Here is a 24,586-nt window from a genome sequence, read left to right as displayed (position 1 = left end):
ATTCAAGGAAATACACTATCCTTTCTTTCAGCAACACTTCCATTATTTTTCCAACAACTGAAGTGAGGCTCACCGGCCTGTAGTTTCCTGCTTCATCCCTGTGACCACTTTTATGAATAGGGACCACATCCGCTCTCCTCCAATCCCCAGGAATCACTCCCGTCTCCAGAGATTTGTTGAACAAGTCTTTAATAGGACTCGCCAGAACCTCTCTGAGTTCCCTTAGTATCCTGGGATGGATCCCGTCTGGTCCCATCGCTTTGTCCACCTTCAGTTTTTCAAGTTGCTCATAAACACCCTCCTCCGTGAACGGCGCAGAATCTACTCCATTTTCTCGTGTAACTTTGCCGGACAATCTCGGTCCTTCTCCAGGATTTTCTTCTGTGAACACAGAACAGAAGTATTTGTTTAGCACATTTGCTTTCTCCTCATCACTCTCCACATATTTGTTCCCAGCATCTTTTAGCCTAGCAATTCCATTTTTTATCTTCCTCCTTTCACTAATATATCTGAAAAAATTTTTATCTCCCTTTTTTACATTTTTAGCCATTTGTTCTTCCGCCTGTGCCTTCGCTAAACGTATCTCTCTCTTGGCTTCTTTCAGTTTCACCCTGTAGTCCTTTCTGCTCTCCTCTTCTTGGGTTTTTTTATATTTCATGAACGCCAACTCTTTCGCCTTTATTTTCTCAGCCACTAGGTTGGAGAACCATATCGGCTTCCTTTTTCTCTTGTTTTTATTGATTTTCTTCACATAAAGGTCCGTAGCCATTTTTATCGCTCCTTTCAGCTTAGACCACTGTCTTTCCACTTCTCTTATGTCCTCCCATCCTAACAGCTCTTTCTTCAGGTACTTTCCCATTGCATTAAAGTCCGTACGTTTGAAATCTAGGACTTTAAGTATCGTGCGGCCGCTCTCCACTTTAGCCGTTATATCAAACCAAACCGTTTGATGATCGCTACTACCCAGGTGAGCACCCACTCGAACATTAGAGATACTCTCTCCATTTGTGAGGACCAGATCCAATATCGCTTTTTCCCTTGTGGGTTCCGTCACCATTTGTCTGAGCAGAGCCTCTTGAAAGGCATCCACAATCTCCCTACTTCTTTCCGATTCCGCAGTCGGAACATTCCAGTCCGCATCCGGCAGGTTGAAATCTCCCAACAGCAGAACCTCCTCTTTCCTTCCAAACTTTTGGATATCCACAATCAGATCCTTATCAATTTGCTGCGATTGTCGGAGGTCTGTAGACTACACCCACGTAGATAGAAGTTCCATCTTCTCTTTTCAGAGCAATCCATATCGCTTCTTCCTCTCCCCAGGTCCCTTGCATTTCGGTCGCTTGGATATTGATCTTTACATAGAGAGCTACTCCTCCACCTTTATGACCATCTCTGTCCTTCCTAAAAAGATTATATCCCGGTATGTTTGCATCCCATCCATGTGATTCACTGAACCATGTCTCTGTGATAGCAACAATATCTAGATCTGCCTCTAATATCAGGGCTTGCAGATCATGAACTTTGTTGCTTAGACTGCGAGCATTTGTGGTCATCGCTTTCCAGCTATTTTTCAGCGATAATCTCCTTTTTCGTATGGATTTTTGTGTCGTTTCACTTTCCGCTGCAATACTAAGAAATGAGTTGCTGATATTGCTTTTGTTGCAGCCTTTACTACTATCACATCTTTTCTTTTGCCGGGGGTGGTCTCTACATACACCACCCCCACCTTCTAGTTTAAATGCCTAGAAAAATATTGTCTAAATTTCTCTGCAAGGTTTCTTTTTCCTGCTGTAGTAATATGTAGCCCATCAGTGCAATATAGCTTCTTGTCCTTCCATGTATTTCCCCATCCTCCTATGTACCTGAAGCCTTCTTGATGACACCAGGCTCTGAGCCATCTATTAAAGTCCTCTGTGTTTTTCATTCTTTGCTCTCCTTTTCCATATGCAGGAGATGTCTCATTTCGAGGCCCATTAAAGTACGGTTGACTGAACATAAGTCCAGGGTTCATACTCGAAATGAGACATCTCCTTTAGTTCATCATTGGAAACTGTGCAATCACACTTTAAAAGATCTTAAGTGGCGAGTGTTGGACTGCATTATAGCAGGGTGGGAGGGAGGCAATATAGAAAAGAATCTTAACTTAAAAGAACTTAGATGGATGTTCATGCTAAACTCCATGGCTCCAATAGGGTTAAATGAAACAGCTGACTGGCTTGCTCAAGTTGACCTCAATTACTAACGTCACGCTTGACGTCAGAAATAACCTCTATTTCAGTGAGAAAACAATGCCGCGGCCATCTTTTTGATGCCGCTGATACGCAAACTAGGTACATTTTATGCATCAGGTATGTGCCGTAGTTTTCTTTTTAATCTTAGCTTATTGTTTTACTTAAATGATAGGTTTTCAAAATATATCCTGTAATTTCTCCTCAGAACCCCATGCCTTGAGAAAGACTGGCGAAACGCGTTGGCAGAGGGGAATGTTCTATGTATAACATCGGAGAAAATACTTCAAACCAGTATGACTTATATACTCACAGAAATAAACTAAGTCACCTTTAATATTGTTCTTATTACTAATTTATTATGAAAAACGTCAAAAAATGAAAATTCACAAATATATATATATATAAAAGCATATAAAAAAAGATATATAAAAAATACTGCCTGCAGGGGATGAATGAGGAATTGACAGACCTGCTGATATGGTCAATCTGACACCCCGCAGTCAATAGAATCCATCTCACTGGATTTTGGTTAATGTGTATTCAGTATGGACATGGCACCATGAATCAATGAAATGTTTATGAGTGGGTAAAAATGTTTAAAGCCCATCACCATCACGCACACAAGAGCACATTGACAGGGCAGATGCCTTGATTACAGAAGACTGACGGATAATGCTGTCTCAATTGGCTGCAAATTTGGATATCAGCTATGAATCTGTATTTGCCATAATGCATGATGACTTGCGATACAGGAGATGCTACGAGATCGCAGATTCACCCGATGATGAAATAAAGGAAGCGGTGCTCATGGAGCAGCTGAAAAACTTCTTCTCTGCAGGAATTTAGAAGACAGTTGAATGATAGAACAAACGTGTCATCTTGCATGGGGACTATATGGAAAAGTGATATGTTCAGTTGCTCAGTTACTTCTATTAAAGCCTTTAAATGTATTTGCCTTTACTTTTTGATTTACCCTAATATTTAGAGGAGAGATTGTACTTGCTCTTCTAGCGTGATGAAGGAGGGTACTGTGGGGGTGAATGAGCAAAGCATAGTCTGTAATCTTTTGTGATTATCTTTATAACCCACATGCTGGATGCGTGCCCTCAGTGGCAAATTGTCAAAAGTTAGGGTTTAATTTAGGTGAAGTATCAGAGAATGAAGACTAAGGGGTTCTTTTACAAAGCCGCATGCACCGGATTAGTGCGCGCTAGCTGGAAATCTACCACCTGCTCAAAAGGAGGCGGTAGCGGCTAACATGTGCGGCAATTTAGCATGCGCTATTCCGTGCGTTAACGCCCTAGCATGGCTTTGTAAATGGAGTCCTAAATCTTTGGCTCTCGTAGTTTTTGCTGTTGAAAATTTTGTTGATTTGGAGAATGAGGTTAAGTTATATGAAAACAATTAGTACCTCCTTAATAAGTGAGTCCCAACAGCAGCAATATGGGTCAGGAGCAAGAATGCACTTTTTACCACATTCTTTTTTTTTTTTTTTAAAAATTCTTTATTAATTTTTATAACTTACATCAAGTGTAACAAAAGTAACATCATTTTAACTTTAATATATCACTTGAAATTCTATAATTAATCAGACTCAATATATTTTATCCCATTCCCTCTCAACTCTTCAATATATCATAACACATCTATCATATAATAAAGACTTTCCTTTCACTCAAAGCACCTAGTGAAAATTCAAAAAATTACCCCCCCATTATTTCATTTGTACTAACCAGGGAACTGATATTTATTCATTGTAATAATTTGTTAATGGCCCCCTATTAAAATTTCCTTTCTGAAGAGCTAATGTTCTTTCCATTTTATAAATATGACACACTGAATTCCACCAAAAACTATAGTTTAATCTACTCCAATTTTTCCAATTGCATGTTATTTGTTGTATGGCGACTCCTGTTAAAATAAGTAAGAGTTCTACATTCTTATAGCTGAAATACAGGTCTTGCCTATCTCAGGTTCAGAAAACTTCTAAAAACATTTCTGTACCAAGACAGCAAGCCAACCTTGAAGTAACTGAAACAGTAAATGTAAAAGCACATTCCTAAACTGTCTAATGCAACTCCCGGGACAAAACAAAGAACCAACTATAATCTGCTTGTACTTGTAACTATATAGTTGAAACTATGAGCTAACTGTATTATGACCAGATCTACCTGTACTAGCAACCATATTGAATGTCCATGTCAACATGTTCATTGTAACTTCCTGGGTAACTGACCCAACCTCTTGTAATGTAATTTGACCTTGAACTGATTAGGTAAAGGCGGAATAGAAAACCTGATTAACATAACATAACATATCTCAGGGGAGAGGGGAAAAACATCTTATAGTGAAATGGAACTTATCAAGTAAAATGAATAATTACTGGATTGTTGGTTTAACATTGCCTCAAAAATGAATTTGACTTTTGGGCAGACTGGATGGACCGCACAAGTCTTTATCTGCAAACAATCAATTTCGAAACAGGAAAACATCTAGGGCTCCTTTCACGAAGGTGCGCTAGCGGTTTTATTGCACGCACTGGATTAGCGCGCGCTATAGCATGCGCTAGCCAAAAATCTACCGCCTGCTCAAAAGGAGGCGGTGGCGGATAGCGCACACGTCAAATTAACGCACGCTATTCCGCGAGTTAAGGCCCTAGCGCACCTTCGTAAAAGGAGCCCCTATTGTTTTGTTTAGAAAATGGCCATTTTTCAGATGTGCTTGTTCTCGGTGTATTTATCTTCTATAACCATTTTTGAATAAAACACATCCAAAAGAAAATTGCATAAAACACGCCATTGGGATGTAGGAGGAGCCAGCATTTGTACTTGACTGGCCACATAGACATCCCAGCAGAGCAGTGAGCTACCTTAGGGGGCACTGCAGTGAATTTTACCTAAAAAGACCCAGGTAAACATCTCACCATAAGCCCCTTATATTGTATGGTAAGCCTTCCAAAACCCACCCAAAACCTATTGGACCCAACTGTACAGCTCACTAATAGACCTTATGCTTGCAGATGTCACCTATATGTAGGTACAGTGAGTTTTGGAAGGCTCACATATTCCACCATAAGTGTAGTAGTTAGAGTGAGATATGGGCCTGAGTCCCCATTTCAATGGTTGACTATTGGTTCTTATTTTTTAACTATTGTAAACTGAGTTGAACTTTCTTAGAATGAAAACTCAGTATATTAAGCCAAGTATTAGATTAGATCCATCCAGTGGTCACCTGGACAATTTGGGCACCGTGGATTGAAGACAAAGTTTTATTTTATTTTTCTTTCCAGCTTATGATTTATCTTTAATCTTATCTATTGTTTTGCCTTTTGTCTTTGTTTTGTTCTATTTCTATCATTTAAATTTCTCCAGAATTCTACTGTTCAACGGCTCCCCCTTCTGCTTCTATTCCTTTCTCTCCTCTCTTCTACCTTCCAAAGTATTTAGATCAATGCTGTCTTGTTAAAATGTTTATTTTATTTTTATTTTTCCTCTAACTCTACTTTTCACTTCTCTATTACCCTCCAGGTACTTTAGTTAGATTGTGAGCCTTCGGGACAGTAAGGGAATTTTTCAAGTACCTTTCTTATTTCTAATCTTAATGTATATTTTCTGTAAACCGCTTAGAACCTAACGGATGTAGCGGTATATAAGAAATAAATTACATTACATTACATTACATTTTTGGCACTTATTCGTTGTTAAAACAGACCCATATGTCTAAATTGGTAACCTGGACATTTTCTAAAATATTTGATTATTGCAGAAACACTTCCAAATCATAAGCAACCTTTGACTGTTAATTCATCTGATTGTTGGAAGGGCTAATAAGCTGGCGTTGTGTTTAGCCTTGATTGACCCTTCTGGTTAAAGCTCTGAACCAGGATCAGGAGGGGGAGGGGGAGGGAGAAACAAGAGAACTTGGGGTTGGATGGTGGGAAGGAAAATGCTCAATACTTTCAGTTATATTCATCATGTCATCTTCTGGGTTAGTAGACAAAACTGTTTTAGACTTCAAGGCTAATTCAAATTGGATTTTAGGGAAGTCTTAAAACATTTGCACCAGACTAAGGAGATTACACTCTTATCTTATCCTTGAGGAAGCTTTTGTACAAGAAAAAAAAAAGAAAGCAACCATCTGAAATGTTAAATTGGATCCTTGAGCTGCTCTGCATCTTTTGCTAGTCTATTGTTAAGTGGTAGAAAGGTTCATTCTACAGAATGAAGGATTTGCATGTATTGCCTTCTTCACCTGTTTACCATCTCAGGTTAATGAAAACAGAAATAGAAACAAGAGACACGCAAAACCTGAGCCTTCTTAACTCATTATGTGCCACAACAGCTGTCATAGCTGGATTCACTATAGCTTTTGCATTTTCACTCAGTTTTCCTTTTCATCTGTTTGTCAGCGGGGCAGAGAGATTATGACCACAAGGGCTCCAGTAAGTCTCCTTAAGGCATCAGACTGGGTGTAAGATGGAGTGCAATGCAAGTTGCTGTTGAGATCCAGCCAGTATGGTGCTGAAATTTGGATGTGGATCCAAGATGCACATGAAGCTAAATTAGGGTTCCTTTCAAGAAGCCGTTTTAGGCTTTTTTTTATCGCCGATCCCATTGGTATTAGCTCCGACGCTCATAGAATTCCCATGAGCATCGTAGATAATACCGCCAAGGCCAGTGATAAAAAAACCTAGCGTGGCTTCATAAAAGGGGAGGGGGTTAGTTAACAATTCATAATTGCACCTAATTGCCATTAATTTGAATTTGTGTACGCATCTGCTTGTGTGCTATTTTATAACCCTGAGCACCTAAATTCCATAGCTCGTAACTAAAAAGGGGTGTGTGACTAGGGGAGGAGCATGGGCAGATCAGGGACATTCCAAAAATGTTCACAGTTTTGTAGACGTGTCATTGTGTGCTAAAATGCCATGAGTTGAGCACTTAAAATCATTAAAGCAGTGTCCACCTCCCAATCAACAAACTGAATCTTCAGATGTGCCTCCAAGTGGCTATTCTTGCACCATTTGGAAATATGCATTGCACTTGTCATCGATCAGCTGCACTATACACTTCCTCTCCCTCTTATTTTCTTAATTTGTTCATTGTATTGTTTGTTTTACTCATGTTTTTATTTATTAATAAAAGCTTTTCACTTATTCTGACTTATTCTTTCCATTCTTCTCATTCCCAGATGAACAGCAGCAGCAGGTTTACTTGCTAAAACCACAAAACTGGGCGCCTGCACAGTGTAGTTAATGAAGAAATGAACCGATGATTTTTTTTTTTTCTAAGTTTTCTCGGATCATTATTTCAGTAGAGTGGGGAAGAACAGCATTACCCTAGCAGAAGAAGAATAAGATAGGTCTCAAGTTTCATTATTCTTCAGGCCTTGTATGTTTTTGTATTTGCAATTTAAAAATGTCAAAAAGTGACTAAATGTGATGATTATATCCCGTTGCGATACTACGTGCATAAATGCTGCATGATGCACAGTAAAATTCTCAAGAAATATGAGCACAAACAATTTTTCTAAGTAGGTTAATGTGGGGATAACTACTTGGTCTATTAACGTCTGGTGTGCAGGGTCAAAAGCCTTGCGCTGGAAGTTAATTCCATAATATGAATCAAGGGGCTGCTGCTGATCAGGGTGAGGGAGGATAGGAGAGAGTAAGGACTGACACCACCAGGCTCACTTACTGTGATGGGGAGGTGGAGGAATAAGTCATAACAGAGGAATAACAGTGGTGTCACTGTTCATGCTATTCACATGATCAGTACTCCCTTGCCAGTCAGCTTTTCACAATATCTGCAATGAATATGTACAGTGGCATAGTAAGGGGGTGCAGTCTGCGTCAGGAGCGGTCTTCCTAAGGACGCAGCGGCACCCTGCTTCCTCTCTGCCCCCCCCCCACTCACTCGTTCACCTGCCCACTCACTCCCTGCTCCTCTCCTTGCCGTGTGCACCCCTTGCCTTCTCAGTACCTTTTTGGCACTCCCTGACATCACTTCCAGGACCCGCGCCTAGGAAGTGACATCAAAGTGCGAGCCGACACCGATGTGGGCAGCATGCTGCTTATGTCAAAGAAGTTTAAAAGGTACGGGGAAAGGGGTGCAAACACGGCAGGAGAGGAGCGGCACCCTTACTACACCACTGAATATGTAGAAGATGGATTTGCACACACTGCCTCCATTATATGCAAATCTCTTTCATGCACATTCTTGGAGGTTATCTCGAAAATCTGACTGGCAACGCAGTGCTCCGGGACCCACTTATGAAACACAGTTTTAGGCCACGGTCCTCAGAGAGCCAGAATTAAAGGATTGCTGGAATCAGAGGACGTTCAGAGGAGAGACAAGAAGACAAATGTGGTGAGAGCTTATTATGGGGGGTGGGAAGGTAAAGAAGGATATGATGTACACTTTTGAGGGGAGGATATGGAGAGAAGAATGTGACTGAGTTTTTGGGAAGAAGAATTCAATTAGAGATTTAGGAGGAAAGAGAAAAGAATACAGTGAGAACATTTTGGAGGGAGGAAGGGATAATGCAGGAGAACTTTATTTTTGGAGGGAGGGGGTGTTGAAAGGGAGAGAAATATGCAATAAGACAATTTTGTAGAGAAAGAAGAATGCACCAAGAGCTTTTTGGGGGAGGGAAGGATATGATGAAAGCTTCTGAGGAGATGAGAATGCAGTGAGTACTTTGTTTTGGTAGTGGTGTGGTGGTGGGAGTGGGGGGGGGGGGTGAAAAGAGGAGAGAAGAGCTGACCAGAACTGCAAGGGAGGGGGTCAGGGAGAAGAAGAGAGGCCTATGGAGGGGAGGTCATGGATAAGGAATAAGGGGAGAAAGACCAAAGAATAAGAGAGTGAAGAGAACATAAGAAATAGGACTGGTTATGAATAAAGTTATGCTATGATTATGGAAAGGGAGAAGAACCAGATCAAGGAAGAGATGATGGCGAGTAGGAGGGAGAAAGGAACCTAGATTTGGAATGAAGAGGGGGAAAGGAATGAACAATGGAGGACAGATCACAGGAGAAAGAGATCAGAGGAGGAGGAATGGATAATAGCACTGGTAGGAAGATGAGAGAAGCAGAAGAGAGCAGAAAGAAAGAAGGAAAAATAAAAAAAAAGTAATAAAGTATCCATCCATTCTGAAGGAAAGAAACAAGAAGGAAAAAACTGAGAGCCAGATTCTCTAAGCTCTGACACCACAGTAAAAAGATATCGTTGTGGGATCGATTTCACTGCACAACAATTTTTTGGTTAAGTCTTGATTCCTGAAAAGTTTTTGGTGATTATGACAGGTACCAACTTGGTATGCTCAAATATGGTTTTGGTTTTACTGCATCACGTAAGAACTATGAGAAATAGACATTTTTATGTTTACTGACAATAAAATATATAGTCAAGTTTACGTTTCGCACAAGCGACTAAATGAAACAGAATTAAAAGTGTTTTGCTCCCGAGTTTCTTTTATATTCAGTGTCTGGTGCATCACGTTGTAGCATCCAACAATAGTCGGCAAGCATTGACGGATTCCAATTGCCCTGGTATCGTTTCTCCATCGTAGCTATGTCTTGATGAAACCTTTCACCGTGCTCGTCACTCACAGCACCGAGATTTGCGGGGAAGAAGTCCAAGTGTGAATGGAGGAAATGAATCTTGAGTGACATATTGCACTTCATTCTCTTGTATGCTTTGAGAAGTTTGTCTACCAGCTGAATGTAGTTTGGGGCTCTGTAATTGCCCAGAAAATTGTCAACAACGTCTTTCAAGGCTTTCCAGCCAATTTTTTCCGGCCCAACTAACAGATCTTCAAATCGCTTGTCACTCATAACATGTCTGATCTGGGGGCCAACAAAAATACCCTCTTTGATCTTGGCATCAGTTATTCTTGGGAACATCTGTCTTAAATAACGAAAACCTTCCCCTTCCTTGTTCATTGCTTTCACAAAATTCTTCATGAGTCCCAGTTTAATGTGAAGAGGAGGCAAAAATATCTTTGTCAACAAGCGATTCATGTGCTACATTTTTCTGTCCTGGAACTAACTTTTTACGGAGTGGCCAGTTCTTTCTAGAATAGTGCGACTCTGTCTCGGCTGTCCCATTCGCAGATGAAACAGCAGTACTTTGTATAGCCAAGCTGCAGTCCTAGTAACAGAGCAACGACTTTGAGGTCTCCACAGATATTCCAGTTATACCTGGTATACTGGACATACTTTAGTAACATTTCCATATTCTCATATGTTTCTTTCATATGTGCTGCATAGCCAACAGGTACTGAAGGATAAACGTTGCCATTGTGCAACAGAACAGCTTTCAGGCTTAACATTGACGAATCAATGAAAAGATGCCACTCTTCCGGGTTGTGATCACAACCAAAGACCGAGAACAATCCTTCAATGTCACAACAGAAACAGAGACTGTCGACTTGTGCAAAAAATTTGGTTATATCATGATGCCGGTCTCGAAACACAGAAATTTTCGTACCTGGTGATAGCAAACACCATTCCTGCAGTCTCGAACCTAGCAGCTCAGCTTTTGCTTTTGACAGACCCAAATCTCTGACCAAATCGTTCAATTCGGACTGTGTTATCAGATGTGGATCGCCTGATGAGGATGGTTCAAAATCCGGGTCAATGTCACTGTTAGAACCCTGCACTGCAGTTTCTTCATCTGGTTCGTCTAAGGTCCAATCCTCTGGTGGTTTCGGAACTGGAAGACTGTCATCATGTGGCATGGGTCTCATTGCTGAAGGCAGATTAGGATATTCAATTGACTTCTTGTTTTTGGCAGAGAAACCAGACACATTAGTCAAACAGAAATAACAGTCCGTCACATGGTCTTTCTGTTCTCGCCATATCATCGGAACAGCAAATGGCATCGTCTTTCGAGTACCTCTGAGCCAGGCTCTCAGACTAACAGCACATGTCGCACAGCAAATGTGAGGCGCCCATTGCTTGTCTTGATCACCTATTTTGCAGCCAAAATACAGATGATAGGCTTTCTTTACAAGGGCAGTCATCGAACGTCTCTGAGGCGTAAGTGTATATTCCCCACAGATATAGCAGAATGTGTCGCGGCTGTTACGACACCGACGAGACATATTGCCCGACACCAAAACGTCTATAGCATCAAGCTTACTTACTGTTATATTGCTACAGCTACTATACTACTATACTTTACTATACTGATACTATATACACACACGGACTATCTATATTAACCAAATGAGCAGGATCGGTGTATGGAAGCCACCATTATAGCATGGTGAGACAGCGCAAGCTCGTTCAGACCTGCCCAGACATGCCCAGGATGTCATCTTCCATAAAACAGCTTCCAACCTGGCTAGATTTTATGCATGGACATACCCAGGCGGCACAAACCGTTGTTGATAAGACACTTATGGGAGAAAAAATTGTTTGCATCCAAATATAAGAAAAAATCACGACAAAATTGAAGATTTCTCTGAAATGGTACGTGATGGGTAATTTTTGATGTAATATTCATGATCAGCACCCAAAATTCTATAAGAAACACCCAGCAGTGTTCAGGAAGCAAAAACTTTGTTGTGCAGTGTTTTTGTTTTACTGGTGATTCTCAGCAAAATAGCATGCAAATTATATGCATGCTATTTGTGTAGAGATCACCGGTAATAGGGGAAGGGGAAGAACTGTGCCTGGTGCTTGCTCAGAAGAGCAATTGCTAGTATAGCGACTCCTCCTGCCTGCTTGCAAAATCAAAAGCAGCTCCTGCTCTCCCTGTCTGAACTGGCAAGCAGAGAGGGCAGGGGCTGCTTTTATTTAATGGGTGCAGTTGGGCATGCACACCACACACATAAGAGCTGCGCCTATAATAAAAAAAAGCCCCCTCCCCTCGATGTTGGAAGTCCCTCACAACCCCAACATTGGGATTTTTTTTTTTTTAAAGATCGGCAGGAAGGATGCCCACTTCCCTCTGCTGCAGGGTCAGAGACCCACCCTATGCTGGGGGACCCTCCAGCAAGATCCACCTTGACAACCCCCCACCACATCAAGCCCCCAAGACAAAATCCTGGTGGTTTAGTGGGCCATATCCCCTTTAACCCCCCCGTACTATTTTTAGAAGACCATCAGGCCCCCCTTTTCAAAATACCAGGCCTTCCCCTTCCTGGTACATCCTGGGATATACCAGGAGGGGCCTATAGCACTGATTGGCCCAACCGCCTAACACCTCTTCCCCTAGTGGCCTCAGGAGGGACCTAAGGCGCATGGGCCAATCAGGGCCTTAAGCCCCTCAAACAGCATCCCAGGAAGGGAAGGGAAAAGTGCACCATTTTGAAGAGGTGGACCTGCCAGAAAGAGGGAGTGAACATCCTTCCTGCCGGTCTTCTAAAAAAGGGTACAGCGAGGGGGGTCGGAGGGGGGATGACCTTAGACCACCAGGGTTTGTCTTGGGGGCTTGGTGTGTTGAGTGTTTGTTGAAGAGGGAGACTGCTGTCAGGGGGGATCCCCCAGCATGGGGGATCCCTGACCCTGCAGCCAGAAGGAGTGGGCATCCTTCTTGTTAATCTTCCGCATGGGGTTCAGGGGGGCATCGGCAGAGGGAGGCAATAGGGAAGGGCACTAGACCTTCAGGCTTGTTTTGGGCTCTGCAGGGGAAAAGGCAATCAGGGCCATTCATGGTGGTGGGTCTGAGCTGCTTTATTTTCCTGTCAAGCACTGTCAGGAAAGTACGGCTACGACAGCTTAGATCCTTCTGGTAAATATTGATCCCGATTCCTCATAAATGGAGGGGTATTTGGGTTTGGTTTTTTTTAGAATCATCTGGAGAGGTTATTTTAATATTGATGACCTCATTGTACTACTGTTTTAATATTAATATTAATGACCTCATTGTACTACATTTGCATAGTACAATCGGAGGCTACTAGAAAGCATGGAAAAGACCATGGTGAGCCATTTTGATAATAAAATGCGAGCATTTAATCATGGTTTAGAGCCATTGTTCACTGCACAGTGACTTTAGAGAATCTAGGCATAAAACCGAAAGAAGGGGATGAGAGAGAGAGAGAGACAGAGATTATAAAAAAGATAAAAAGGGGCAAGCGATAGGTTCTACACATTTACATGCATAAGACGCATGGAAATGCATTCACACAGATTACAGAATTGCCCTTTAAGTCAGAAAATCCAGTAAGTGACAGCAAAGCTTGGAATCTATTTTGTAATCTGATAGAAATATTAATATCTCAGCATGAAATATCCTTAGACACAACTGAAAGCCCCCGACTGGGATGTGTCTTTGACACAGAATTTACATATTGATAACATCTGGATTTTGTTGGCTGATTAGAATTTTTCTGGTACATAATTAATGCACTGGTATGTAGGATGTACTTGCTATTCCTTAGGCCTTTAAGTTTGAAATATTTAGATATAATAAGAGTTAAAGAAAGTAATTTAAATATATTTTGAGAGTAGGTTATCACACATTTTGGTTGAAACAGTTAACTGGGCAAGCACCTGCTCCCCCATCCCTCTCCCCTACCCTCAAATAGACTGTTTGACTACTGCTTGCACCACAGGATCAAGTGTTCCAGCTTCACCCATCCGAAATCTGGTAGCATTTCGTTAACAGCATGACATGTGTAATTGTCTTCAGAGTAACATTGCCAACTTGTTCCAGGTTCATCCAACAGGGCTGATCTAGACCTTAGTTTACCCAACTGCATGCTGGGATGTGTAGTCTTGCTTTTCTTAGGGCAGTGGTTCCCAACCCAAACCTCAGGGTACACCTAGCCAGTCAGGCTTTCAGGGTATTCTTTAAGATGTCCTCCCCTCCCCACCATGATAAGCAAGACCTGTACTCAGATGATATGAATATGGTATAAAATATGCATATTTGTTTCTGATCCATCTTGCTATATACAGGACATAGACTGTAGAAGTCCATCTGATATCGGCCACATTGACCCAGTACTGGAGTCGCTAACTTCAGTCTGTCCCGATCTGTCTTGCCATATGCAGGACAAAGACATATGCAGGACAAAGACCATAGAAGTCCATCTGGCATCAGCTTCACTTCCCCACAGTTGGGGCTGCATTTAAGCATCACTCCAGTGCATCATAAATGATCTTTTGAGTTTTGTGTCGATACTATCCTCTTTCTATTTAGGGATCCTTTGTGTCTATCCCACACATTTTTTTAAACTTGGTCACTGTTTTTACCTCCACAGGGAGGGCATGCCAGGCATCCACTACCCTCTTCGTAAAAAAGTATTTCCTGGCATTAGTCCTAAGTCTACTACCCCGCAACCTCATATTATGTCCTCTAGTTTTAACGTTTCTACATCTCTGGAAAAGATTTGTTTGTAGATTAATACCATTCAAGTATTTAAACATTTCTAACCATTATTTCCTCTAGGGCAGTGATCTTCATTAATTTTTAATCTGGAGCCACTTTGGATTCCAATGAACTGAAGGAGAGCCGACAAATATCTTTGGAGGCCACAACACTGCTGACCAGTGGGTGTCAATGACATTCATTCCTATCTGCCTACCTTCAAACTTCATTAAGGGGTATCCTCTAGGTCAGGGGTGCCCAAAGGTCGATCGCGATCGACCAGTAGATTGCAAGGGCAACGCGAGTCGATCGTGGAGCTCATCCCGGGCTCCACGATCGACTCGCATTGCCTTTGTGTTCTCCCTGGTTCCCCAATGCTGCAGAAGCCAAGCGAGTGCAGCCACCACACAAGTGCCGGGCCCACAAGACTTCCCCCCCCCAACATCAATTCTGACATCGGAGAGGAAGTTCCTGGCTGGCCTGGAACTTCCTCTCCGATGTCAGAATTGACGTCGGGGGGGGGAGGGGGGGGGAGGCTTGTAGGCCTGGCGCATAGTTGGGAATGAAGCACAGGTTGGGAGTGAAGTCATGGGAAGGAATAGAGGGGACTAAGAAGGGATGAAGTGAATTGAAAGGATTAATAGCTGAGACAGAGAATGTTGCTATGAAGAGCCAGAAGTGTCTGAAAGTTCTAAAGGGAAGAGTGACAGACTGATGAAGACAGGAACTTGGAGTGGAGCTGTGTCGGTGGAGAAGAAATAGGCTGTGAGGGTGACAGGAACTCAGAGAGGGAGCATGCGCTGTAATGGGGGAAGGGAAATGAGAGAAAAATACATAATTTGGGAAAGTGTTTGCTGGGGAAGTGTTTGCAGGTGGAAGTGTTTGCTGGGGCATTTGGCAATGGTGGATGTGGCTTGGGGGGGGCAGGGAGAGAGACAGAATGTATTTGGAAACAGTGGCATAGCGAGGCACCCGGGGCAGTGGCGTCCCAGCCCTGCCCCCCTGCAGTGCACGCGCACTCCTTCTCATTCCCCATACCTTTGTAACTTCTCTGATGCGAGCATCATGCCTGCGTTGGTGTCAGTTCGCACTCTGACGTCACTTTCTAGGAGCGGGACGTGGACGCGACGTCAGAGAGAGCGCCGATGCGGATGTAGGCAGCAACGTTGCTCGCGCCAGAGAAGTAAAAAAGGTATGGGGGAAGGCAAGGGTGCACGAACGTGGCAGGGGGAGGAGTGGGGGGTGGGGAGGAGGAGGATTGCCAACACCCCTAGCAAGATGGCACCGGGGGCAGACCCCCCCCCCCTCTATACTGCACTACTGTTTGGGAATGGTCACAAGCTAGAGCAGGGGTGCCCACAATTTTTTGGCTTGCGAGCTCCTTTTAAAATGACCAAGTCAAAATGATCTACCATCCATTTCTACATCATTCTCTCTTATATCATTGTACGAGAAATATTAGTAAATAATGCTATTTTTTCATAATACTGAATTATTTAAGGAAATCTGATAATATGAAGACAGCTGGAGAGTAGGACATGGTATATTTCTGCATTTGGATGAAAATGTGAGGGGTGTCCAGACAGTGAACAATAACTCCAAGTACCTCGGGTGGAAGATGCACCTGTATCTTGCCTTGGAAATGGATCCAGGATCAATTCAACCCTTCCAGTAAGGCAGCAGGAGTTTGCAGGCAATGTCACACTGACACACAGCTATGAAACAACGGCTTGAGGTTAATTCAGCGCCTACACAGAGACCTTGTGCCGAGTCACGTGGTCATTTGTTCAAGTCATTGAGAGAGGCGGAAAGGAGCTTTTATCATTTTTAATTTGCAATGATCGTATAAGCTGTTTTCAATGCTGAGCAGAATCTTTTACATCGGGAAGTGTAAACCTGTCAGGTTATTACTAAGTGACCCAGCTTATGGAGCCACAATTGGAAAGTTATTAAACCTGAGTCCCTACAAATGAGCAGCATTTCTTCTAATACTGTCTATTAAATTGCATCCATTTATAGCTGAAGTGCTATTACACTTTTAATAGCATTAGTCCTAACAACCATGCTGTTTTTAACATTAATCCTGGCTTTCCATTGGCTACTTAATAAGGCAATAGGAATGAAATTAAAAATGTCCTCGAAAGCACTGCATGCTGATTAAAAGTCAGGGAGGCTCACTATTTCATAGATGCAAATTCTTGCAGCATTCATCCTCATGTATTGTATTAGAATAATAATGGGCTCAAGATGTTATTACATCTTGTGATCTTCTTGACCTATCTAAAATAATTATAATGTTGCATGCTCTAAGAGTGAGACTGACAAGGGAGAATATAGAGATAATAGATGACCTTCTACACTTTGACAATGAGCTAGTCCTAGGCTTTCTTCTTTTGGAAAGATTTAAGGAACTTAGCCTTCCTAAATTGAAGAAACCAGAAGAAAGTCTTCAAGGGTAATACCTCCATATGTACATAGCATGACAAGAATGACCCATATTCATAAACCAAGTTATGCTGGCTGGGATCTTAAATCTAGTGCTCATCTTAACAGCTGCACTGTGACACAAAGAGCCTATTTAATACAGAATATTATGTACAGCCAACTTATCAAGGTGCACCTGGATGTTTCTGTTAATTAAGCCAATGGCACCCAATACAATACAGAGAACTTTTAAGTAGCATGAGATGCAAAAGGCAATAAAGAAAACGTGGCAATTTGATCTGCCTCTCTGTTACTTCATACTGGTGGTTCTGTTAGCAATGGCATTTTCTTCTTCAGGGCACAAAATGAAGCTGAAAATGAAACTGCCCTTCCCCAACCCCTTCCCTCCCCTCCCAGACCTAGACCTTAATTCCCCCAATCCTCCCCCCCCCCCCCCCCCCGCGGTAGCAGCCCACCCTCTGGCAGCAGCACCCTCCTGGGCCTACCTTTTTCATTGATGAGTAACAGGTGCAGGAGCATCCCCACTCAACCTTATACACAGCTGGCTCTAGATGAAAATGGCTTCTGGGACATTCCGTGGCAGTGAGGTCCCGGCAACCATTTGAGACTGGAACTGGTACAGTCAAGAATGATCCACACCTGCTCGTGCCCATACTGGTTTCAATCTACAGATGGCTGCCAGGAACTTGTGAGACTGCTGCAAGAAGTCCTGGGAGCCATTTTCACCTGGAGCCAGCTGTGTGCAGGAACAAGTGGGGGTGGTTCTGTGCCCATTACCCACCAATAAAAGGTAGGCCCAAGTGGGAGGGGGGGAAGTAAGATCAGGAGGGGGAGGTGTCTAGGACTAGACCCAGATTTGGATCTTGATGTGGGAGGGGGCTGCCATTGGTGGGCCCATCTTCTGCTAGGGGATGGGGGTGTAGAGTGATCACAAGAGAAGTAAAGTTTTGGTTTCAGCTGAAAATGCACTGATGTCAGAGGGAAGGTTTCTGGGTCCAGGGACTGACTGTATATGGTTTGGAGAGAAGATTGGGTTCTGGTTTGAGTGTCACTTTCCTGGTATGTGGGGCGATGGGTATGTACAGAGCTTGATCATCTATCAAGATTGGAGAGAATGTGTCTTGTTTGGTTTCTGTTGTTTGGGTGGGGAGGAAATAAGATATTGAATATTGGCGGGCAGGGGGGGGAAGTTTTAATTTTTTTGCAAATATTTTCACCATGAAAACAAACTTCTTGCAGAGATGGACTCAGATATACACTGCTTTATAATTCTGTTTAACCACTGTATGGTAAAGGATGGCACAGAGTTGGATGGCACATTGGCTCGTGGGACCATTAGTTCAGTAAGAAAGATATGAAGCCAACTAGGGGAGGTGGAAGGGTGAGAATATCTGCCTGCTGTCCTCAGATAACACCTGCTACAGGTGAGTAACTATGCTTTATCCGAGGACATGCAGGCAGCATATTTTCACATATGGGATTCCTTAGTTGCCAAGATCATGCCTGACAACTATCATGAGCCTGGCAAAACCAAAAGGGTTGAAGGGAAGTTGGCATCTAAGTGGAGAACAAATTTTGAAGATCTGCTTGGCCAAACTGACTATCCTGTCTGGAATGATTCTCTAAAGTAAACAATAGTGTGATATGAAAGTGTGAATTGAGGACCAGGTGGCAGCTTTGCAAATGTCCTCGATGGGAGTAGAATGTAGATGATCTACTGAAGTTGCCATTCCTCAAACTTTATGTGGAGTGACACAGCCTTCAAGTGTTAGCCCAGAGATGCAGTCTGCCAGCCATGTGGACATGGCTCTCTTGGAGACAGGAGCACCTAACCTGTTTGGATTGAATGACAGAAACAGCTGAGTGGAAATTCTGTGAGATTTGGTCCTTTCCAAGTAATAAGCCAGAGCACGGTTACAGTCCAATGTGTGCAGTACAGCTTCATCAACTAATAATCACGCTCGTAGCAGTTTCTTAGAATGTCTTTTATCAGAGCAGTAGATCTGATCAAAATGTCAAATATGTGCAATTGTACTGCTGATTATAGATTATTATTCTGACAAAGTTATTGTAGACCATTTAATACACTATGTTCAATTGGTATATCAAATGAAATAAATCTAATCCATTCCAACCAGGATGAGAATATGGTCTTGGAAAGAAACGACAGGAAGAGCTATAGACTGGTTTAGATGAAATTCTGAGATGACCTTTGGGAGGAATTTTGGATGAGTATGAACAACTACCCTATCATGGTAGAATGTTGTATATGAAGAGCCACTGAAAAGTTCTCAGCCCAACCAACAAAGTTGGGGCAGTCTCCATCAAGGGCTATACACTTAGTCCAGTGATTTTCCACTTTGTTTGTTCTATTGGAAAAGTATGGGATGAAAAAAGGGGAAAATCACTAGGCTAAGTGTATAGCCCTCAATGCCCCAACTTTGTTGGTTGGGCCGAGAACTTTTCAGCGGCCCCTTGTAAGGTGGATCTGACATAAGCGCTTGAAATTCACTCACTCGGCATGAAAATGTAATAGATATAAGGAATATTACTTGAGAGATGAGGTCGAGATTGCTTCAAAGGGAGACTTCATCAGATGTTAGTAGGAGTTTAGATGCTCTGATGGTATGTATTCCTCATAAAGAGACATTTTCTGGATGAGATTTCATGTAAAATGTCATAAAAAGTATAGTTCAGTATACTGTTGGCTAGCATAGAAACCTGGAACACTCTACGCTCAAACTTATCCAGAGTTCTGCCTTCTCTTCCTAGTGGAGTGTTTGCATAAGTTCTAGAACTGTTTGCCTTTTTTAGTGCAGACTCCATGACTATGGACTGATGTTGCAATCTGATTCTGTCAAAGACTGGATTCTTGGTGCTAAGTCATCTGGATTACTGTAACGTTGTTTACTTAGCAGGTATCAACAAGAATTGTGCTAGATTGCGTATAATTCAGAACACTGCAGTGAGACTCATATATGGCCTGAAGAAATTCGATCACATAATGTGACTTGCATTGGTTGCCGTTAGGGGCACGGATTATTTACAAGCTGGGTTGTATTTATTACAAAGCTGCTGTTGGCTCAGTCCCCTTTTATTTAATTGATTCATTCTGTTTTTCCACCTAAGGGGTTTTTCAAAGTTCTAAAGCTCTTCTAGTTTTTCCATTGGTGAGGGGTTGTAAATTCAAAAGGTATCATGATCGTACACTTTCTTATCAGGCAGCACTTTAGGACAATGATTTTAAACTGTTATTGTCTAGGTTCACCTCATATTTACAGTTCAGGAGACAATTGAAAACTTTTCTATTCTTAAAGTTCTTGTGCCCTTAATTTCCCTTTCTATTCCTTGATGTAATTGTAGTTAAACTTTTGTAAACTGCATAGAACTCATTGGTTATGCGATCTAGAAATTGGTTTTTATGTTATGTTATACAAGGTATGCAACTTGCATGGGTCTACTGGGGTGGAGAGTGGTGCTTAAATAAAGCGTCTTTCATTAGATTGTGGAGATGTACCTTTCTACAGGCCTTAGGCTACTCTTTGTAGTCTAGAGCATTCATTAGTTCTGCTCGAGGTTCTGTTTCTGATTCCATATTTATGGGAACTGCTTGCCCAATCTGTCTGATAAATTTAGTGAAGAACAGAGTTTCTGGTGGGGACGTTCTACAAGGAGGTGGAGGAGAAGGATCTGAGGGTATGTCATAAGACTCTTCTGCAGATAAGTCTGGATAACCAGAAGAAGAGCAACAAGAAAAATCAGGTCTTGGATATGGAGATCATTGAGGCGAGTGTTGAGGTGGGTGTCGAGGCGAGTGTCAAGGAGAACGTCAATTTGACCATTAAGAATGTGATGAAGAACTGTGCTCCTTGGAAGAAGAAGAAGGTCTCCTCAATTGGTATCCTTGATGGTGTGATGTCTGAGAATGGCCCTCATTGGAGTCTTTGGGAGTTGCTCAGACTAGGCTGAGACTGGATGCATTGAAGCAGGTAGTTGGGGAAGTGTCAGGGGTTCAGGGGGCTGGCGGCAGGAGGGAGTTAGCATTCCTCCTGCCGATCACAGTTGGGGGATGTCAGGGTTTCGGGTGTTAGGCAGGAGGGAGTGGCCATCCATCCTGCCGATCACAATTGGGGTGTGTGTCAGGAGTTCGTGTGTCAAACGGCAGGAGGGAGTGGGCATCCCTCCTGCCGATTGGGGGGGTCCTCTGTCCACTGCAGCTGGCTCAGCTGATTGTAGCAGAGAAATCCCCCCCCAATCAGCTGAGCCGGCAGGACTCTTCGGGGTGTCCTACCGACTCAGCTAATCGGGATAAATTCCCTTGCCACGATCAGCTTATGGATTCTGTGGTCTAGTGGCAAAGATAGGTGTCTGAAATGTAGGTCAGGGTTTTCCAGGCCTACATTTCAGCTGCCTATCTTGGCATCAATCATGGCTAGGTAGCCACTTTTGCCCACCTAACACCACGTCTGCCATTGGCCACACCAACTTTGGGGTTCCGTGGTCTAAAGCTGCGATTCCAGCTGCCTTTTAATTAGGTGTCAGTAGGTGCTTCAACACTACCATTTTTTGCCGTTTCTGATGGCATTTTTAATTAACTTAGGCATCGGCAGGATACCTACCGCCACCTAGGTTTAGGTGCTGGTTACAGAATTTTCCCCTATCTGTCATTTGTAGTGACAGATGTTAAACATTTTTAGTGCTTATTTATTATTCACTTACAGTTTCCCCAACCCCAGATGTTGGTAGGTTGCTCCAGGAGATAAGATGGTAGTAAATAGTAGATTACTATACCCTTCAGCCCTGTATAAATAGAAAGAAAAAATTGTGTGTGGGGGGGGGGGGGGGGAGGGCTAACGTGCAGCCTTTGCAGATGATTCAAAATATGGCAGCTAGAATAATCACTGGGGTATCACTATGAACAGATTTCTCGTATGTTAAAACAACTACATTGGTTGCCAGTTATGTATCAAATTTAAAATAAATTTTTGACAATTATCTATCAAGTGGTTTATGGTGAAGCACTCTGGTATTTGGCTCTAGTTTTGAAGAAGTATTTGTGAAGTCGATCTTTATTGGCACAGTCAGCAATGAGATTATCCACTGAATCAATGAATGAGGTACTTTATGTGAAAACATGGTCCACAGACATTTCAGTGGCTGATCTACAGTTATGGAATGCTCTATCACAGGGGTAGGGAACTCCGGTCCTCGAATGAAATGCTTTGAAAAACAAATTAGTCTTCAAAAGCATTTTAAATGATTTCATAGTATTACATAATCTTAAGGAACCTGGTAGAGCAGGGGTAGGGAACTCCGGTCCTCAAGAGCCATATTCCAGTTGGGTTTTCAGGATTTCCCCAATGACTATGTATGAGATCTATTTGCATGCACTGCTTTCAATGCATATTCATTGGGGAAATCCTGAAAACCCGACTGGAATATGGCTCTCGAGGACCGGAGTTCCCTACCCCTGCTCTACCAGGTTCCTTAAGATTATGTAATACTAGCTTAGTGCGATCCAAGATGGCGTCAGGCTAGACGTGCTGAGGAGCCGCTCTGAGGATTCTCTCTTCAATAATAATTTTTCAGTGGCAATATCACTTACCCGATGCCTAAACGGAGGGGCCGTAGTGCCGCTGGTGCCTCACGGCCCACTGTCATCCCCGCGGTTGGCGACATCGGGGAACTCCTCAGACGGATGCAGGGAGCATTTTTGGCGTCAGAGGGAGGCCCGCAGAGGAGTAGCGGCGTCAGCGAGGCCGCGGTGATTCCTCCGGGATTGGAGACATCTCTGAGCCCCGACGTTAGGGCGCCGCCCCCGCAGCCTCAGTTAAGCAGCTCTCCAAGGGGTAAGGGAACCCCGGATGTCGGGGCTTTGCCTTCCCCTGAGGCAAGTAGTCCAACACAGAGCCTGCTGACAGGAGCTCATATTGATATGAGCTCCTTTGAAGAAGCTGAGGAAAAATCATCTAAGGAGAGGCGAGTTAGCCTTCAGGGACAGCGACAAGTTAATCAACTGGATGGTGAGCACTATGACACTTCTTTACCGTTAATTTCTTTGGAAAAACCCTCAGAAGTAACTCTGGACTCACTGTGGGATCTTATGGCCGGAATAGTGAAGACCATAAGTCCCAAACTTCAGTCAATTGAGGGGAAACTGTCTCAACATTCTACTGAACTTAAAGTACTGAAAAATGAAATGACTGCCTCTAACTCTTCTGTTCAAAAGCTTGAACAGGAAATTAAATCATCTAAACAACTACAGGAAACTTTAATGAAAGATAATATAAATCTCAGGAGAAAGATGGAGAATTTGGAAAACAACTCCAGATACAATAATTTAAGATTAATTAACTTTCCTAGGCTACCATTGGTACCACCTAGAGAAATGTTTAAAAGATATTTTCTTGAAGTTTTGGGGGCTTCAGAAGATTCACTACCTCCTTTATCACGAGTTTATTATTTACCTAATAAGATTAAATTGCTAAAAAAGTCTTCGGACCAAGGATTATTGGATGTATCGGAGTTATTGGAAAAATCTGATAAAGAGGCTATAGAACCAAGTACTTTGATTGTAACAGTCGCTCTCTCTATTGATAAAGTTTGGTTGTTAAAACTATTCTTTAAAAATAGACAGAAAGAATTTATGGGTTGTAAAGTACAGATATTTCCTGATTTATCACGAGAGACCCAAAGCGTCGCCGTGAATTTCTTATGTTGAAGCCAGGTGTTACATCTTTGGGTGCTACTTTCTATTTACGACATCCTTGTAAGTGTATAGTGCATCACCGATCAGTTAAATATGTTTTCTTTGAGCCTAATCAGTTGACTTCTTTTTTAGCGCTCTCCCGATTGGAGGCAGAAAAATCATAAGCCCTAAGATTATTGATTAATCCCAGCAATCAACCCTCTAGCTAACTTTATATGAAGGAGTGTACATTTTGTTCAATTCTTTTCTTTTGTTTTCGCTACCAAATCTTGGATCCAAATTTGAGGACTTGAGCATTTTAGTTATAAATGATCTTAATGTTATTGGAATATTTCTTGCTTTATGTGGAATTGCTAATTTTGCTTTCTGTACAAGTTTATTCTTGATTATACGATTTAAAAATCAATAAATATATTTAACAAAAAAAAAAAAAAAGATTATGTAATACTATGAAATCATTTAAAATGCTTTTGAAGACTAATTTGTTTTTCAAAGCATTTCATTAGAATGAATGGTTTTTGTAGCAGATTCTCTGAATTGTATTTATTTAAGAATTTATATCCCGCAACATCCACAGTTCTATGCGGGTTACATAAAAACATACATATTAAAATATCAACAAAATAATAGCAATCAACACAGCATAAAATATGCAATTAACTTTTCTTAAATTTACACTTTCTGTAACAACTTAAAGCTCACAAAAACAAAGAAAGAAAAAACATCTGCCCACCAGGTATAAAAGATCTACTTCCTGTATATTCCCTCTCAAACGATCTTGTTTTCATGCTTTTTCTGAACTGTAGCACACTGGAAGACTGTTTGATTTCAATTGGTAACTAATTGCACAACGCTGCTCCCTGTGCTGACACCATGGA

At 42.2% G+C, this 24,586-nt stretch overlaps 1 protein-coding gene across 2 annotated transcripts in view; it reads right to left on the bottom strand.

Annotated features, from left to right (window-relative positions):
* Positions 1-24,586, bottom strand: part of PTPRN2 (protein tyrosine phosphatase receptor type N2) — a 1,585,109-nt gene that overhangs the window by 423,564 nt on the left and 1,136,959 nt on the right. The window lies entirely within an intron of this gene.

The sequence above is a fragment of the Geotrypetes seraphini genome, chromosome 2 (genome assembly GCF_902459505.1).
Source record: "Geotrypetes seraphini chromosome 2, aGeoSer1.1, whole genome shotgun sequence".
Lineage (NCBI taxonomy): Eukaryota > Metazoa > Chordata > Amphibia > Gymnophiona > Dermophiidae > Geotrypetes > Geotrypetes seraphini.
Note: the sequence above shows the minus strand (reverse complement) of the source record. Positions and strands in the feature narration are given on the sequence as shown.